Raw genomic sequence first — 17,932 nt, 5'->3', positions numbered from 1 at the left:
CTGTTTGCAGGATTTTGCCACTATGGTTTGAGAGTTCTTTGGGAGGTTGCATGAAAAGTCACATTTAAAAGATGACATCTGTAGAGTCAATTCAGTGAAATGACTATAAACTGAATGGCCCACAGTATACCTCAGGAAAACTGTGGCGCTCCAGATTTTGTTGGCATCCAAATTCGTACGCCCAGCCAGCATAGCCAGGGTTGGTAGCCATCTGTAAGGTGTCATTCTTGTCCTACAGGCAACCAGGCAGGTGTACCAGCCTTCCCAAACCGGGACCCTCCAGATGTTGTTGAACTACAACTCTCATGGATCCCAGTCAGAATGGTTAATGTTTGTGGTTGCTGAGAGTTGTAGCCCAGCAGCAGCTGGAAGCAGCTGGAAGGTCAAAGAATGCCCACCATAGCCATACATAGATCCCATTTCCTATCTGTCATAACAAACTCATTGTAGGAAATTAAGCAAGTCATTACGAACGGTTGGTGTTTGGTCAATATACTACAGAAAGAGATAGTCTGATAAGATGGCTGGTTGAAAGGATAAAGAAAACTTAAGGTTTATTACTCATGGGAAACAAAGCCATTGTAAGTATAGTTTTCTCATGTGGTCGAGATGGAGGCCAGAAGTTAATTCTATCACATGCTAACTGATATTTGGACTAACTTGGAGAAGAAACAGGAAGGACATAAAGCCTGAGAGGAAGTGACAGCAGTTTTGCTGCTGCTGCAGAAGGACAGAACTTCCAACTCCAGGAATATAAAGAGAGAAATAGCAGTATGAACACCACCAGAGAGTTCCAATTAATTGAGTCAGTCTAAGATATCAGAAAACGAAGTACTCTTCTTGTTCATCTTAAAATAAAAAAAAAGTTTTCTTTTAAAAATGTTATGGTAAACAGATGCAATGCATCGGAACACTTGTTATTTATTTGTTGCTGTCAGTTGAATTTATGCCTCTCATTTTATCATGAACTGCAAGACTTCATAAAAGTGTGTCTTATTTCACTGATCTTTAATAACCTGGAAACCTGTAACACAAACCTGTAATGAAGCACCCCATATACTCCAAATTAAAAATAAATGAGTGACCTCAAAGAGCTTTTGCCTTCAAAGGCTCTTTCGTTTGAGTGGTTTGGTTTATATACATATAAACAAGGCGATACACTGGTAAAAATTTCCAGCATCTGAATGTATATAATGCAAAGGAAGTCGCTGAGCAGCTATTTATTCCAAGCACATGATTTAGCATTTGTTTATGCAAACCGCATAATTGGAAACTCTGTCCATTTTTCTGCCTGTGCTAAACATTCTGTGTATAAATACTTTTTCATAGTAGATAAATAGGGTTTTTATTTAGGTCTTATCACCTTCATATTACATATTCATTGATTTCAAAACTGCTTTAAACAGCTCAGTAGATGTGAAACATTATGAATTCCGTTTTGGCACCTTGGTATTAAATTTGCATATCAGGTCACGCACTGCTTGACATACATGCAGAATTGCACCACGGCTATTTTATTACGACTCACAAAAGATAGTCAGGAACTGCACGCGTAGCATCAGAAATAAATTAAAAGGGATAAAAGGCCCAGCACTGGACCACTTTTCATTGTTTAGGGATGCCTGAAATGCTTTATTTCTGCCACTCCATAAGTAAGAATCAAGGCTACAGTGCATTTTACTATTCCTCCTCCCTCTTATACTGGATTTTAATTGTACAAGTTAAATAATAATAATAATAATAATAATAATAATAATAATAATAATAATAATGGAGCCCTTTCACCCAGGTTTGATTCCTGTTTCAGTTCTAATGTTTTTATTCTGTTGATTGGCCTGTAAAAATGGATAAGTGGTCTGTTACAAATAGACATGGTATATTATGCACTGAGACTTTCAGATATGTAATGGCTACTTGATTTCTGGGACAGTGTGGGGCAGGCGTTGTCAGTGTAATAATACTCTCCAGATGTCATTAGATTACAACTCCCATTATTCCTGCTTACTCATTGGATAACACTGGACCAATCACTATCTCCCAGGCTACAATGTTGTTGTGCTGATAAAATATGGAGGGCTTCATGAATGTCATCAGAACTCTCAAGAAGAAGAGCAGGATATAAAGGTGATCATAGAATCATAGAATTTGTAGGGTTGGATGGAACTATGAGGGTCATCAAGTCCGTGCTCTACCAACTGAGCTAGGGCTGTTTTGCTTATTCATTTTTCAGAGTGGAAGGGTATACTTCAAAAATTATACAATTATCAAAATGCCAATCAACGTCCAATTAATTCATTTTAGTTAGTGGCTCCCCGCATGGTGGTTTGGATGCAATTCCAATTTTATACCACTGCATTCCATAATCTTAATTAATGTCAGCTACATTTCAGTTATAATAATCCCTTAGTCAACAGTTACATAATTAATGATTTCCATTCATAATGTTACAATATATAAATTTATAAAGCTTCAAGTGAGGAACTCAAACTATTATCTTTATTCTGTCCTGCATGTGATAACTGTTATATCCATATATTCTGTCCATATATGATGTTGCCTCTTTCACTTCCAAGCTGTTGTTTTCTACCTTTGTGGCTTGGAGCGGAACTGAATCTCTAAGTTTCTCAGAGATCTTATCTTTCCATCCCTTGCTTTGATGTTTCAGAACAGGTAACAGTCTGCTAGAAACCATTCAGTCTCACTAGTAGAACATGTTACAGGTCTTAGCCATCTTTCCCTCAGCCTAGGAAAAGGTGGCAGTATTTGAATGCACAGAAGATTTAATACTGCTTTCTACTTCCTAGAATCTCTGCAGGTTCTTATCACATCCCCAAAATTCTTTTCATTCCAGCAAGAGATTTATGGCCCAATTAAAGTTTATCTTAGATTATATTCCATCAGTAGCACACACAAATCTCAGTCTCTATTTCCTTGTCTGTTGTTTTTAAATGGAGGTGAGGAGAATTACTCTGTCTTTCCAACATAGTCATACTTGAGCTCCCCCTCCCCCTCCTTTTTTCATTTCAGATCACATGAAGTTTCCATTTTTGCTTGTTAATATCAATATTACTCCAATGTCCCTTCCTCACTTGTAAATATATTTTTATCTTATATTCTGGAAAGGGTTGCCGAATCATAAATATATAAAAGAAGCTTAGAACAAACAAACCCTGGGCTTCCCTCTCCCCAACCAACTCTCATACTGAAGACAATCTTATCTCAGGTCGAACTTTTGATCTATGTAGTTAGTATCTTCTGCAATATGTTGTTGCAACCCTCTCCCATCACACGCTGGTACTTTAAAGCCAATTAAAGATCCAATAAAATGGAGAACATTTGTTTCTTAATGGCAGAATAGGAGGGTTTTTGCCAGGCGAAGTGCTTTTGCACTCAGTGCCTCCCACATTCCATGCCGGAGTGGGAGCCAGGTACCGAGACAAACTGTGAGTGAAACCCATTCTCCCCATCCCCGGGGGGAATTTGAAAGGATGATTTACCTTTTGTCATCCTTGTTTTTTGTTTGCTGACGAACCCCCGCTGTTGTAGGGGCTGCCTCCATTAAGGAAGGCGGGACCGGAAGCCGTGATTGTGCCATGTCTAGTGATGCTACAACCATGTATTCGTATTTCCCTTATTTCTCAATTATTTAAAAAGTTGTACCATGCCTGTTCTACAAAACACACCCTTGTATACTTCCTCTTACTATAACTGTATATGTATAACTGTTTTGATTTTTTTTTATTGTATAGAGATTATGTTATGTATTGACATTCAACTCCCATAATCCCTGATTACTGGCCATGCTGGCTGGGGCTGATTGGAATTGGTGTCTAACAGGATCTGGAGTCCTGTGGTGTCGGGGAAAATATTAATATTAATACCCTCAGTTCAGGTTGCAATCCTATATCTACTTTCCCGAGAGTAAAGCTCTTTAAAATCAAAGGGACTTTATTCTGGGAAAGACATGTATATGATTGGACCGCTGGCCTCCTGTTTGCACACATGAGTTTTATGTGTTTTGGAGTTCTGAACCAGAGAACTTAAGAAAAGCCCTGCTAAATCAGGTCCATGGCCCGTCTAGTCCAGCATTCTCTTCTCACAGTGGCCAGCCAGATGCCCATGGGAAGAGTGCAAGTCAGACATGAGTGTAACAGCTCTCTGCCAACCTGCGACTCCCAACTCCTGGCACCCGGGACATAGCCATAGTCCTCCCAAAAAAATTCAAGTCCTTTTAATCCAAGTTGGTGATCATCACTGCTTCCCATGGGAGTGAGTTCCATAGTTTAACTATGCACTGGGTGAAGAAGTACTTCTTTTATCTGCCCTGGGTCTTCCAACATTCAGAGGACTGTGGCAAACGTGCCCAGTGCGGCACTGGGAGAGGACTGTGCCTTGAGTGGGTTGCAGGGCCAATGAATCAAAGTCAATTTGCATAATACATTTTGATAGGCTTGACCTTATTTGCAGATGATCTGCACACACATGAAAGAACCAGAGTCGCTCATCATGACAGACAAGTTCAAGCTCACCAGATGAGTAATTTAGCCTTCACACAGCCATCTTAAAATATAATGATAATCTTAAATTATTTACCATTATTTGAAAACTTATAAGCTGCTTGATCAAAAAGTCACTGGTATATGAAGAAAATGATAGCTAAAATATAGGTGAAATCCATAAACCAACTGAACAAATATACATAATTAATAACAAAGAAAAAATCACTAAAACAAACATAAGTAATTAAATCATGTGTCAAGGACAGACTTCCTAAAACAAAAATGTTTTCAGCAGGTATCTAAAATAATATAGTGAGGGTGCATGGCTAATGTCAATGTCAATGCCTAATGTCAATAGGCAGGAAGTGGCAAAGCCCATGTGCTATAGCAGTGCAGGAACAATTCCTTGTATGTGGGAGGTACCACAGACTGAAGAAATCAAATAGGAGGCAAGGTGATCCCTTAATTCTGTTGTTTTAAACTTCACTTTAACTCCATCTTCTCCAACCAGTATCTTTCCACAGACTTTACTAGACTACACGTTCCATTATCCCTGACCATTTGCTACACACCTAAGGAGAGCCCTGCTGGATCAGGCCAAAAGACCACCTAGTCATACAATCATTGAGTCAGAAAGGACCCTAAGGGTCATCTAGTCCAACCCCCTTTAAGGCAGGCATCTTTTGCCCAAGGCAAGGCTCAAACCCATGACCTTGAGACTAAGAGTCTCATCTCTACCGACTGAGCTACTAGGTGAATAATGGCCAAATGGATAATAATAATAATAATAATAATAATAATAATAATAATTTATTATTTGTACCCCGCCCATCTGGCTGGGTTTCCCCAGCCACTCTGGGCGGCTTCCATAGAAACCAAAAAAACACTAAAATATCATACATTAAAAACTTCCCTGAACAGGGCTGCCTTCAGATGTCTTCTAAAAGCCAGATAGTTGTTTATTTCCTTGACATCTGATGGGAGGGCGTTCCACAGGGCGGGCGCCACTACCGAAAAGGCCCTCTGCCTGGTTCCCTGTAGCTTTGCTTCTCGCAATGAGGGAACCGCCAGAAGGCCCTCGGCGCTGGACCTCAGCGTCCGGGCAGAACGATGGGGGTGGAGACGCTCCTTCAGGTATACTGGGCCGAGGCCATTTAGGGCTTTAAAGGTCAACACCAGCACTTTGAATTGTGCTCGGAAACGTACTGGGAGCCAATGTAGGTCTTTCAAGACCGGTGTTATGTGGTCTCTGCGGCCGCCCCCAGTCACCAGTCTAGCTGCCGCATTCTGGATTAGTTGTAGTTTCCGAGTCACCTTCAAAGGTAGCCCCACGTAGAGCGCATTGCAGTATTCCAAGCGGGAGATAACTAGAGCATGCACCACTCTGGCGAGACAGTCCACGGGCAGGTAGGGATGCCCTAGGAAGCTTGCAAACTGGCTGGGGCTGATAATAGTTGGAGTCCATCACATCCAGGGAGCTAGGGGCACCTGCTTTAGATTATTTTTTTTTAATATTGATTTTTAATTGTGTGGTTTGCACTGATTAAAAAGTAATGGTTCTTTTCTGCAACTCTTTTCTGCAACTCATTCAGAGACATTTTTAGTTGAAAATTCAATAAAAGTCTAAAGTTCAATAATAAATAAGCAATTGGGGTTGTTTTGCCAGCATGCTAAGTTGTTGCTATGCTGAGTCTATCATTGTCATCAGCTCATTGCTGGCAGTGATTAGAACCCATTCTTTACACTTTCTCACCTCCCTTGTTTGGGATGATGGACCACACTGGTGTTCCAAAATTTCCAAAGAAACCCATGTATCTTATCTGAAGTACCATATTAATGGGCATTGCCTAGTAACCCTTGTTGCAGGGTGTGTGTATCTGTGTAGATATTACCGCATATCAAGCATTTCAAGGTATTACTTTACCACAGGATGCTTTGCTAAATCCTCACACTCTTAGCACTTCATAAAAATGTTTAATTTATGTTTATATATTCGTATTCAAAATGTTAGTTAACAGCCTGTAGGGACCTGGTAATAGGATATTTTCCCCATTCTTTTTTATGTTTATTAGCTACATTAATGACTGTTTCTGCAACTCTGCTACAAAGGCTCATGCTAATGAATGCCAATTAATTCCAAAATGATTTTAAACAAAGGGTGATGAGAATAACCAATCAACCATGGCAGTGTAAAGAGCAGGCAAGTCGCTCTGACCTATTCCCCCCCCCCTTCCATGTTGTTTCTCTGTTGACAGCTAGCACTGATAGTCCTCTAGCCCACTGTTTCCTGTGTACACACGCAAGTGTAACATTCCTTATCATTTCTCCCTCTCTGACACACATGTACACTTGGAGCAGACCAGAGAAACCAGAACTGGTTTGAAATTTCTCAGGAAAAAAAGTATTCTGAGAAATTATATGAGAATTTACTCTGCTTTGAGAGGAAGGGTCTGCTTCCAAACTATAATTTAATTGGGGATGGGGTACATCTATAGATGGGAAAAGAATAAGTGAGATCAATACCTCCACAATCATTTTGCCACCAGCAAATCAGAAGGAGAATTTGTATTCAACTGTAAATCCCACCCAACATTGGATGTTGTTTAGGGAAGCAATGAGTTTGGATCCACACTCTCAAAATATGAACTGTTGTGTCCTCTCCCATAAGGTTTTTGAGAAATCGAAAAGATCCATGATAGAGAAACACTTTGTGCAAGAAATATTATGCATACATGTCCAACTGCAATGGCACACCAGCTTGGCTTTGGGTCCTGTTGTCTGTCTCGAAGAGCTAACCGTGGGAGGACAAAATGTCAACATCATCCATTCGCGTGGAAGCAGAATCACCATCCTTGGGCCACCTTCAGTGTTCAACTATTAGCCCACATCTCATTTAAGTGCTACAATTAGATCTGCCACTTATTATTCCTCCTGCCATAGTTTCTCAAAGATTTCTAACAGTGGCCATGCATTGCACACCTGGTAGAAGATGGGGTGGGGGGAGTTTCCTTTTAAACAATGCAAGAGCTAACCAATGCAAAAACCTAATAATTAAATTACATTTAGCCGGCAGCGATTATTATTCTGTACTGCTCTCCCACCGAGGCAGCCACGGTGATACGATTTAAGCAGCAATCTAGCAGAACACTTTTCATTGCCCATGATTGTTGTGCTGAGTAAATTGGCTCGCATCATCTTTGACTCTAATTTGGGTTTTTAGAACAGTTAATTTGAACTTAAGCACCTATGGAAATGTCATTATCAGGAGGTGTCTGCATTGGAATCCTCTTTCTAGTGGGGCTGTTTCAAACTGGCTGGGCAATTCTGTAGATGTTTCTTATGCTCGCTAATGTGCCATTTATCAGTGATTTATCAGACAATGTCAAAGAGAAAGGGGGCTTTGCTACACACAACAGCTTTTGGCAACATAAACACCACGGAAAAAACTGAGATACTGTTTCTTTTTGAAAAGGTAGTTGGTCCTTTTACAGTGCGGATCTATGCTAAATAAGGACTCACTAAACAATTATTTGCTTCAGTTAATCAACTTGTTAACTGCAGATGAAGAACATGGACCATGACTGCAGCTTCCCCTTAGAAAAGGTTATTCACCACTGATGGCATTGTTGAGAAAGTCCCAGAATCCCAAATAATGTCTTCAGGGTCTGATGATTAGGAAGATATAACAGTGCATAGGATGGTTGCCTGACAGGGCAGCTCTGGGTCCCCAGGTCAAAGAGCTGTACCCAACTAACTTTTATTCAGGGTAAAGGGACCCCTGACCATTAGGTCCAAGGTAGACCCATTAAAATTAATAGTCCTTAGCTTGTTGTGGCCATTAACTTAAATAGATATACTTTGAGTAATACTAACTTTGGAGGAAACCCAAACATATTCATTAAAAGTAAAGAATGGCATCCTGGAGCCAAAAGTAGACCACCTGCCTCCCACAACCCCAACACAAATTTATGTAAAGCATGTCTAAGGATGGAGTGCCAGGTATGGCATTAGAACTTGTTGATGGATGACCTGGGGATAGAAATTGGCTGGTGGCAAGTTCCCCCCATGTGCTCTAAACAGCAGTTGTCATATGCCAGCAAACAGTATAAAGCCAGACTAATAAAATGCTCGCATTCGTGTTTTAACTTGCTGCCTGTTAGGGAGAAAGTCAACTGGCCTTCCAGCGTAAAAAGTTCTACAGCTTGGGTGCAATCACCGAGAAGACCCTAACTGCATCTCTACATGTTGCACATCAGATCATATTCATAAGCAGATCAGCTGCTGATGCACTGGTGCTTCTGAGATGCATGGGTAGGTTCATTTAGGCTAGGTGTCAGGAATCTTTGGTCCTCTAGATGTTGCTGAACTACAACTCCTGTCTTCCTTGGCCACTGGCTACACTTGTGGGGATTCAGAGGATTCAGAACTTTTCACCTTTTGGTGAAAAATTATTTAAATACGGAATTTTTTTTCAACAATGTGGGATATGTTTTGCTGAAATGGACTCTGATAGTAAGAAGGGAGGCTCTGAATTTGTTTCTGAAGTCTCACCCAGTTGATAGAGGCAGCCAATTGGTAAGTATGTGCTGAATTAAAAATGTACACCTCCCTTAACAGGCACAGAAGGCAGAGTGTCACTTTTCCTCACCGAGAGAGGAAAATCGTGGATTATATATACAGAACGTTAACTGTATCAGGATGAAATACAAAGGAGTCACATCAAAGAAGCCATGTTCAAATCAGTGAATAGTTTAGCAGAAAAGATTGGGAAGGCAGGATACTTGTGGGTTTTGTTAAGAGCAAGAGTGCTGACAGAAGTTGAAAGTGATTACCTAGTTGAAAGCAATTACCTAGCCTGATGAGACAAATTATAATGAACATTGCTTCTCAAGAGCCAATGGATGTCCAGATTAGATACTTTAAAATAGAAGAAAAAGTAGGGGACACCCAGCAACTCAAAACCTCAGGTGCAAATAGACAGCTTTCCAAGTAACTTGTAGTTTACTTGTTTACAGAATTGTCTGGAATTTACGCAATCAAAGCTTGCATTCCTAGATGCCACAGTGGGCTTTGCCTGTAATGATATAAGGTGTACCCATGTTGGGGGATAGCATGGGGTATATTCAAACATGGGAAATACTGCATTTGTTTTCCTGATTATAATGCTAGCAGTTCTGTCCCATGTCCTAATCTTCCTTTCACACTGTAGTACCTGTTGTGTTAGTTAACTGTTGCTTTCCGACCAATGTACTACCATGTCATGCTAAACTACATTCACACTAGTGGGCCTGGTGTACCACAGCAATGACTGTCATTGGACAATGGGGATTCTCCCCAATCCTTTCCACACATGCATACTTCTGCTACCCCATGATTTCCCCACAAAACTGGCATGAAAGAACTGGATGTATGCTGGCATACTGCCCCAGCCATGGGAGATAGACCCAGATCAGGCTCATTATGCAGGGTGAATAGATTCAGCCCTTTTCTCTGGCACTAATTTTCCAAGTGCAACTCTTACTCTTTGCTGATATTTCAACCCAGGATGCTAACAGGAGTGCTTTTTTTTCTGCCCAGGGGGTGGGGGTTAAGTAGGGAGGGATTGCCAGCAGAATTAAATGGGTAACCCCTGTGTCACAATCCCAATCTGGATCTCTCACACCACTACTTTCAGTTAAAGAGAGAGAGAGAAGGAGAATCCCAGTAATGGAATTCAAAGGTCACTTCCAGATGACCTGCTAAATGAGCATTCATCCTGATTTGTTTGAGGGGAGAATAGACAATGTCAGCTATTTAATGAGCGTTCATCCTGATTCGTTTGATGCCATTGCATCAAAGCAAGTTTTATCCTACACTTCCCACCTGAAAATAGCTACAGTCCCCCCAAATGAATTTCATCAACCCACTCTAACACACTTGTAGACTATCTTCCCTCCAACAAAATTCATGGGGGGTTGCCCCACCCCCTGCCTGCATTTCATCCCTACAACAATATGTGAGGTACATTAGGGACCCAAGGGCTGGATGGAAAGCCCTAATATGGGTCTCATTGATCCAAGCGTATCCACTACACTGACTCTATGAAGCTGTTACACCTGAGCCTTTGGAAATGGAAAATGGAACAAATCATAAAAGAGTGCATCATCATCTAGGTACAAAGCATTTCTTTTTTAATGCATGGCATGATATGTAGCAGTTTCATGTCTGGCCAAGGGGAGGGGGAGACCAAATATTGCCAGGATCACAGAAAGTCTACTCTGGTAGAAATGTAAGAAGACATCATGATTCATTCTGGCCCATATTCAATACAGGCAGCATTGCTTCTGCTCCACTGCGGTTTGACTTCTGCTAGTAAAAAATATATATGTTATGTCTTATTGTCTGCTGTGGCATAATGGAAAACTGAAATAACTCATGTAATTAATTATGTAAATTATGTAAGTTGCATCATCATTATGTTATTCCATCTTATTCATTTAAATGCAAAGGAAACACACTCCAAAGGATGGGGGGGGGGGATATAATCAATTATGTATCATTTGCAGACTGAAAGCAACAACAGCAAATGCCAATCTTATTTACGGGATTGATTTCTGTTCTGGACATGGGAGCTGTAGCCTAACTCAGTCGGTAGAGCACGAGAATCTTAATCTCAGGGTCATAGGTTTGAGCCCCACATTGGGCAAAAGATTCCTGCACTGCAGGGGGTGGACTCTACAATTCCATCTATAAGCCGACATTGGCAATTTTTGCTTCCGCTTCTGTTTTTCATCAAAATTCTCTTACATTCCTCTTGCCATTCATGACCTCCCAACCGCCCCTTGAAATTGTCACCCTGTGCACCTACAATGTTTAGAAACAAAAATCCTATTAGCACCATTTTTATTTTTTACTACGCCTAGTAGTTGGGCAGGGGTGATTCCTGAGTGGGGGGGATTAATGGCTGGAGGGGAAAGGGATAAACCTCTTGCCCCTGTGTGCTCATGTTGCTGATAACCATCACACTTCCTGCAGTTGTAATTTATTTGAGAAAAACAAGAGGCGTAGCTACCTGCTACGCATGAATCCTAATGTGTAGCTTGATCCTTAGAATAATAAGATTCAAACAGCTGGAAGAAACTTGAAGGTCACATAGTTTGACCCCTGCTCAAAGCAGGATCTGCAATGCAGAATGAAACAGCAGCATCCCTGACAGACATCTGTCCGAAATCTTCTTTCTTTCTTATTAAATCTGCATATTGCCCTTCATCCAAAGATCACAGGACAGCTCACAATATAAAAATACAAAATGAGAACACAAAATACATAACGAAACAACAAATGCAAACTAAAAACCCCCTCCCAGAAACACATTGAAGGGGCCACAGATTGTTTTATCAGCCAAAGGCATGATCGTAGAAGGACATTTTTGCCTGGCACCTAAAGATATGTCGGCAAGCCTCCATTGGGACAGGATCTGACCAACGAGGAGCCTGCTTTCATGTTGCCACCCTCCTGACCTTTCTTGGAGGGGACACACAAAGCAGGGCCTCAGATGATGATCACAGGGTGTGGGTTGGTTCATATGGGGAAAGGCAGTCAGTTCTGCCACCTCCTTTGGGACGGACTGTAAAATGGTCTGCACTACTCAGAAAAGCTCTGCTGGAGGGACCAATGGTGATGGAATGGAGGCAGCAAGGTATGCCTTCTTTGTTGTCTTCACTGCAACTAGGTAGGCTCGATTATGAGCCCTCACAAGTGTTTGATTGCATTCAACCACAGTTTTGCTCCATTAATGTTTGAGGCATGTTTGTTTCCTTGCCATACGTTCTGGAATATACCAGAGAGCCAAGCAGGCTTCATGAAATGAGGGAGCTCAGGGGCCATCAGGTCAACAGTTCAAGCCATTCAGATGTTCCAGAGGTCATCCAGAGTTTCAACTGGAATGCCAGTCATATGAACCGGGAAATCCCCCAGGGTCATCTGGAAACGCATTGGATCCATCAGCCTTTGGGGGTGGACCATCCTAAGGTGTCCCCCACTTCCACATTGGGGTAAAAGGTGCTGAGAGCCTAAATCTCAACAGGAAATGATCTGTGCAACAGGCCTTCAAATATTTGAAGACTGCTATCGTATCTTGTAATCTTCTCTTTTCCAGACTAAATATATCCAGCTCTTGCAACTAAGGATGCCAGTTAATTCCAACAAAGAGAGAAATAGAAACAGAAATGTCCCATATCTGGAATGGAATCCAATCCAGCAAATATAATTGGTAATTAATGCTGTTGTTTCAGTTCACAAACAACACATAACTGATTACTCTCCCACTATTAGCATTGTGTTTCCTTTGCATGAAACAAACAGGGGGGAATAATGCAATGATAACCATATGTCACCACAGCAAGACATTCAATGTTATTTTGGGTGGAAGACAAACTGCAGTGGAACAGAAACAGTGTTGCATGCAGCAAATACAGGCCATAATGGAAAACAACATCCTCTTACATCCATACTTGTATCTACTCCTTATAGGACTTTTCCAAGCTCCTTCATCATCCTACTGAGTTTGTTTTCCACTGGAAAGGAGTTGGGGAATTGCAAAACCACATTGACCCATTCCTAGAAGGTATAGGTCAAGTGGCAAACCACTTTAATCCATGCTTTCTAGGCACATGTGGAAGTGTAGACAAGCCCTAGGTTATACTCAGAGCAGACCCGTTGAAATTAATGGAGATGGCTATGTTAGGTTCATTAATTTCAATGAGATTACTGTCAGTACACGTTCAATACACCCAATAGTTAGTAGCTAAGTCATACTCAAACTAGACCCGGTGAAATCAATTAACACGAATAACTTATGTATGCTTATTTTGATGGGTCTATTCCAAATATGACTTAAGATACAATCTCCTAGGAGTGTTGGCTTTTTTTAATATATAGCAACATTGTTGGCTCATATTCACCTTGTGATCAGCTAATAGAACAGATCAAACCCTAGATCTGTGAGGATGAGGTGGGCTATTTAGGTGGATCTCTGGCTTTGCTGGCTAAAGCTCTTCATCCTGACTCAGCCAAGGGTCAGCTGAAGCCAGATCAGTCAAGGCTGGGGTAAGTCCCCCAAAAGGTGAGTGCTGGGGGCGTAATAAAGGCGGGCAGGGCCAGGGCAGGGCACAGCAATACTTACTCCCATGAACTAGCAACCCAGTGGGAGATACAATGGCAAAAAGGCTTGTGTATATCAAACTCTCTCTTAATGGCTTATTTCCCTTCTGCCATGCGTATGTCACCTCAGTCTGCAGCAGCACCCAGTGTAATGTGTGCTGGATTCCTACAGTTTGGATTGCACTGTTAGACACTGAGATTCTTTGCACAGGTACTCCTGCCAAGCCAGATCTCCACCATCCTATACTTCCACCTTTGGCTTTCTTCTGGTACCTAATGCAAGACATTGCATTCATTTCTCTTGAATTTCAACTTGTTGATTTCTAACCAATGTCTCAAACTGCCAAGATCTTCTCCACATACACACCCCTGGAAGATAGCTCGATCTATGCAATCATCAAACACAAATACCAAGCACTGTAAATCTGATAAAGAGATGCAAAGTTCAGTACAACCCACAATCTTCCAAACAGTGCATATATGTAAACAAAAGAACACAGAAACATTTTTAAACAACAAGCTTTCAGCTTTAAGCAGAATCCCATTAACAGCATGGATTCCTATAACATGTACACCAGGGCATGCTGTCTTATGTAAGCAAGTTACCAATAGGGAAGGGAAAAGAAGCCAAATATATAACAAGAGGGGTCTGCTTGTCCCCCTCCCTATGCCTAAGATTGAATGGGCCTTCTAACTGAGAAAATCAGATTATAAAAAGATCCCATTGTCTTTTATGGTGCTACTCAGCCCTCCCAGCTTTGTACTCTTTGCAAATCTGTCATGCATCCCCTTTTCACTTTTATGCAAATCGTGTGTGTGTGTGTGTGTGTGTGTGTGTTTTGAACAGCACAGGTCTGAGGACAGAGCCCTGTGGCATTCAACATGAGACCTCCCAACCAGATGATACTCTCTGGGTATGCTTGTTCAAGCAGCCAGGGGTCTACCTAGCAGGAGTATCGTTCAGCCCACCTTTCCCATCCTGTGTCATTTCATGATCAAAATGAGCTTGCTACCATTTTTATCCCTGCGCAGATGTTTTAAAACAAAAAACAAGCAACGTGCACAGACAGATCCATTGTTTATTTACGACCCCCATGACAATCAGCATGGCATATGCGCCTACAATGTTTGACAGATAAAAAGAGTTATTTACAGAAGACGTGTTTATTATGTATGAAGATGCAAGCAGCTCTAGTATTTGTTAAGCCCTCCATTCATTCTCCCCAGAGCTGGCATCCAGGACAGTCATAGAACGGCACAGGGGTAACATCGCAAATGCATGTCATTTTCATCTTGTGACTGTTAATTTTGGAACACAGTTTAGCTTTGCCATTTTCACATGGCTTCATTTATTGGGTGGGGCAGGGAATGGATGCTCAGCACAGGAATTTCTCTTAAACACACTGGATTTTTAACTAAATTCTTTGTTGTACTCCTGATAACGCTATTCTCTGGGCTTTGGATGCAGTCCAACCAACAACATCTCCCAAGTGCCATGTTGGCTACTACTGGGCATTATTGTAGTGGCAAATTCAGAAGTTCAGGGCTCCCTCATGGTAGTCACAACTATGTCCCCTCACAGCCACTCAGCCTTCTAACACTATACTATAATTATGCAATAATCATAAAATTTTGTAGTAATAATAGAGATGTATTACCATGATCATTGCTGATCTCTATGTGTTACCCTTCAGCTCTATCTATTTTCTGTGCAAATGCTTTGGAGTGTTTTCCATGAAGTTCCATTGTATGTAAAAAAAACAAACAAACTTGCACACCACTCTCTTCAAAGCACCTTGTGTTTTCAGTCTTCTTAAATGCCTAGCCTATAGAAAAAGTTTTTCCTTGGTGTCCTTTCCATGTACCTTCTCCAAAGTGACCCTAGGAACTAGTCCTCAGTGGCAGGCTCACTTCCTTTTACTCTGGGCTGATGAGACTAATAGTAGGTGCAATGGCCAAGAAGGCAGTTTCTGCAGGTGCTGTAGAGGGAAGTCGGGGGCAGATGGGCTCATCAACCTGGGAAAATAGCCCAACTAAGAGAAGGAAAGCTTTGATCCTAAACACCTGCTTCCTTGCAGGATATCTTTGGGAGAAGATAAAGCTAAGGAGTAAACCCTACGCAAATCCGGAGTGGAGTTCCTAAGATGGTTGAACAGCACCTTGTACACTTCCTTCCAGCAACTCCTACAGCCAAGCTGGTGCCAAATGGATTGCACTGCTTTCCTTTGGACCACAACAGTGAGGCAGAGAAGGGGGTCTTGTCATCTGGGCAGCCCAGGATCTTTATATGCACTATATAGGCTTGCGCCCCAGAGAGGTCACTTCAGTGCCACTAATGCAGCGGTTTGACTTCAACTCTGATGGCACACTCCATTGTTTCTCAAAAGAGATATGAATGCCAACAACAATTCCAAGCTGCACAAAGGGTGAGAAGGCTTCTTCTCCTGGCTTCTTCCCCCCTTTCATACTGACTGGGCAGCTCTAGGATGCTGGAGAGAGGCACCCTGCTGCAGAAATATTAACAAGTCTTTGACCCTGGACTATTCCATCTCTAATTATGGGCTATAGCTGCAGGAGGGAGCAGGAAGCAGGAAAGCATATAGAACATGAGATTTAATTTAGAAGGAAATCCTTCGGAGAAAACTGATGTAAGAAAGCTATATCTTAACAGCAACTTCAGCTTCCAAAAAATATTGTGTATAGTCTTCCTATTTCCTTCCTCTTCTCTCCAAGGAAACCCAGCTGGAACAATACTTGTGCACCAAAGGCTTATGGCTAGACATCTACCATCTCGATTTGGATTCAAAAGACCTCAATCAAGAAGCGCCATGCAGCCACTGCTTCAAATGAAAAGGAACAAATGTTTGCAGAAATTTGCCAATATCATTAAGAGCATGTCAAGCTGGTTTCAATTAGGAAAGCACTGATTTGCATATTAAAGAAAATACCTATTTCAATGTTCACCTGCTAAAACACAGGCAACTGTAGATGTAAGTGTAAAATGTCACTAACAACACATATGACTGCTGATTTTTCTACTAATTGTCACCACTGGTGATATCCCTGCTTGTAATTCCAAGCATACTGCCTCCAGCAATTGGAGGAGGGCAATCAATATGGCTAGTACACAACCTAATATTCCATCTTACTGTCTTCTTAATAGTTATGGAGATAAGTGGCTGGCTAATACAAGGTCTGGCTATTTGGCCACCTCATCTAGTACTCTAAACTCTGACTAGCAGTGAGTCTCAGGGTTCTCACTCAGGCTGTGAACCTTCCTGTCACTCTCTGAATGGAAGATGGTGACTCTCTGGTTTGAACCAAGGACCTTCTGCATGCTAAGCACATGTTCTGCTGCTGAGCTATGCTCTCCTCGCACTTCTAGAGTCAGCACAGCTTCTCTACTGGGTGGAGTGGAAAACAAAGTATTTCCTCACTCAGTGCATTGCCTCCCCACCTCAAATCACCCCCTGAAAAGCTCCTATCAATCTCCTAAAGGGATCCACCAAAACAAGCTAGATATCTTTCCCTTAAGCAATCTCCCCACAAATTCTATTAAGTGTTAGCAATTGACTCTAAAGGCTGCTTTCTCCCTCTTATAATGTTATGGGATAAGTTGTTTAAAGATTGTTCTTTATCCAAACAGCAGTGTTTCCTTTTTAGTAATGGAAAGTAAGATCGGGATCCAAAGTGCCTTGCAGCCAGTTTTGATTGCCCAGACGGGTGTATGTGTGTGTGCTTAAGCCTTGTGTTACTTGGACAGCATTACTGTACAACAAACTTATTTTGAAACTGAGCAGTGTGTGTGTTTAAAGATCTCGAAAGAAAACTCACAGGGTGCTGCCAAAGTCTGTGGGTGGAAGTACAGTAGCTGCTGGGATCCCAGTTTTAGACTGACCAGGAACATGATAGCAGCCATTCCACTTGGACAGGACCACTTTAAGAAAAAATATGCAGTAGGGACTCCCGATGTAACTGGGCTCTCTTACCACAGTTTGAAACAAGTGAAGTAATACATATTACTATGCAAAGAGCCCCTGCCCTGGCCAGCCATTAAATCTAAATTCTTCTAACTGCACCATTGATTGTAACAGAGATGAGAAGCGGAGCCACTCCATGGGTTCTACTGAGATACCAACTGCCATTTTTCTTCTCCCCTCCATGAGCTGTCTCTGCTATAAGTTGTTTATTGTAAGAACAATTTAACCTTAAGAACTGGTGCCTGTCTATTCGACCGCAGGGAATGCCTTCATTGTTCATTATCTGTATTGCACTTAGCAAAATTTAGGCAC

The 17,932-nt window shown here is 41.6% G+C and overlaps 1 protein-coding gene and 1 long non-coding RNA gene across 7 annotated transcripts in view; one reads left to right on the top strand and one right to left on the bottom strand.

The window, feature by feature from the left end:
- AFF2 (ALF transcription elongation factor 2) overlaps nt 1-17,932 on the bottom strand; it is a 401,939-nt gene that overhangs the window by 252,646 nt on the left and 131,361 nt on the right. The window lies entirely within an intron of this gene.
- Nucleotides 2,062-16,601, top strand: LOC309523512. The gene is made up of 2 exons (XR_014215429.1): nt 2,062-2,124; nt 16,374-16,601. It is a non-coding gene; the product is annotated as an uncharacterized lncRNA (long non-coding RNA).

This window comes from Podarcis vaucheri, assembly GCF_965113315.1.
Source record: "Podarcis vaucheri genome assembly, chromosome: Z".
NCBI lineage: Eukaryota > Metazoa > Chordata > Lepidosauria > Squamata > Lacertidae > Podarcis > Podarcis vaucheri.
This window is presented reverse-complemented; position numbering and strand designations above follow the sequence as displayed.